We start from the raw sequence: 2,652 nt of genomic DNA on the forward strand, positions 1-2,652 counted from the left end.
AGCTTCGTGCAAATGCATACGCGACTAGAAGTACCACCCCAGAGGCGCTGTATAACAACTTTCTTGTGGGACTGGAGTTTTATGAATATCGTGGGGCGACGGCAAAGGCTGAAGGGGTGACACGGCGTGAGTCAACCTCCTCCGGCCAGGCGATGAAACGGCGATCGGACCAACCAGTGGCAACAACAAACGCGAAGTCCGCATTAATTCGCTGTTTCAACTGTCAGCGATACGGTACCCACAAGAGTCGAGAGTGTCCTTACGAGAGGAGGGAGAGATGTCGAAAATGTGGGAGACCAGGACATGAGGCGTCAACCTGTAACCCCCAAGCAGACTCCACGGCGGTGAAAGGCGCGAACCCACAGGTGAGAATTTTACAATTAGGGCTAGAGAACACTTATAAAAAGATGGGTACGGCATGCGGCGCGCAAATTCGTGTTTATATTGACACCGGGAGTGAGCACAACATTTTGGCGTGGTCTTGGGCGCAAGGGCGTAATTTAAACATAAAACCAGGCGAATGGATACTACAGGGGTTTGCAGGCGGGCAAGGTGTAGCGATTGGCGAGGCGACATTTGACATTAAGGTTGATGAGGTAACATTAAGTATCACGGCGTTGATAACCAAGTGTGATCTCGGGCGAATCGAGCTCATCTTGGGTCAACCAGCAATTAGTACCTCCGGCGTAGCACTTGTAGTGAGAGGCGATAAAGCATGCGTTATCAGGGACGAAGATCTTTTCGAAGTTTTTAAGAACTTAACCTTGGAGACGGACCGACCAAGGCCACGAATCCTCGTGAAGGAGGATACAGTTATCCCGGCGGGGCTGTCACTCCAAATGGGCGTTACAATAACTGATTGTGAAATAGGCGAAATAGTTTCAATGGCTCCTGTGACGTTTCAAAGCAAGGACGACATGGTGGCGATACCCGGTGGCGTGTTAAAATGCCGAGACGACAACAAAATCCTCATCACAAATCTTGCACCCAGAACACTGGTTTGGAAGGCTGGACGATTAGTGACAAAGGCGGAGAGGTGCAAAGAAGGAGTTCCGGTGACAAAAGTCATGAACATTCAGCAGGTGAGCGCATGTTTTGACTTATCTAGTGTCACTGTAGGCGAAATAGGTGATTATTATAAACAACAGCTATTTGACTTATTGCGTTCTATGTCGTGTTGTTTTTCGGCGAATGATGAGGATCTAGGTTTAACTCAGTTAGGGTCCATGTCGATAAATCTAACGTCAGACATTCCTGTGTATTATCGTCCATACAGATTGTCACATTCAGAACGAGCGGTGGTTCGACAAAAGGTGCAGAGTCTGCTTGACGGCGATGTCATCAGAGAATCTAATTCAAACTATGCGAGTCCTATTTTGTTGGTCCCTAAGAAAACAGGCGAAATGCGTCTCTGTGTTGATTATAGGGCACTAAATGCAATTACGGTGAAAGATAGGTACCCTTTGCCACTGATTGCGGATCAGTTGGATCGGTTGGCGGGAAACCGATACTTTACATCCTTGGACTTGGCGCAAGGATATCATCAGGTACCAATGCATTCTGATTCAATTCACAAAACGGCTTTTGTAACACCTGATGGACATTATGAATACTTGCGAGTTCCATTTGGGTTGGCAAATTCTCCGGCGGTATTTCAGAGAATTATCAACCAAATGTTGGGCAACATGCGACATGATCAGGTCTTGGCGTACATGGATGATCTTCTGATACCTTCAGTAGATGTAGCGACGGGGTTAGAGCTACTTCGAAAGGTGTTGGAACTAATTAGAGATGCAGGCGTGAAATTGAAATTGGCGAAATGCAGTTTCCTTCAAGAGAAGATCGATTATTTAGGCCATGAGATCAGCGTTGAAGGGATACGACCTGGTCAACGCAAAGTGGATGCAGTTCTAAAGTTCCCAGAATCCTCAGACGTACATAGTGTTAGACAGTTTATGGGTTTAGCTAGTTACTTCAGAAAATTCATTCGGAATTTTGCCCTGTTGGCGAAACCTTTGACAAATCTCACGAAAAAGGACGTGGAGTGGCGATGGGGAGAAGAGCAGCAGGACGCTTTCCAGAGATTTCGTCACTTGTTGTCTGAGAGACCGGTTTTGGCAGCTTACAACAGCAGTTTTTCGACAGAGTTGCATACAGATGCAAGCAAAATTGGCGTGGGAGGAATTCTGCTACAGAGACAACCAGATGGTGAGCTAAAGCCAGTTTTCTACTTCAGTAGAACTACCACACCTCAGGAGCAGGTATATCATAGCTATGAGTTAGAAACCTTGGCGGTGGTAGAGTCAATTAAACGTTTTCGGGTGTATTTGCTGGGTACACAATTTAAAGTTGTAACTGATTGTTCAGCGGTAAGAGCAACTTTCTTAAAGAAAGACTTGGTCCCTCGAATAGCTCGGTGGTGGCTAGCAATCCAAGAGTATGGCATGACAGTAGAATATAGGCCGGGCGTACGGATGCAGCACGTTGATGCTTCAAGTCGAAATCCTGTTCAGATTTCTATCGTTCATGCAGATGAGGCGGATTGGTTTCTTACAGTTCAATTACAAGATCCCAAAGCGCAGGAGCTGGTCACTGTATTGACAACCGGCGTAACACCGCGAGATGTAAAGGCGGTGTACAAAGTGAAAAATG

The sequence above is a fragment of the Tribolium castaneum genome, chromosome 3 (genome assembly GCF_031307605.1).
Source record: "Tribolium castaneum strain GA2 chromosome 3, icTriCast1.1, whole genome shotgun sequence".
Classification (NCBI taxonomy): Eukaryota; Metazoa; Arthropoda; class Insecta; order Coleoptera; family Tenebrionidae; genus Tribolium; species Tribolium castaneum.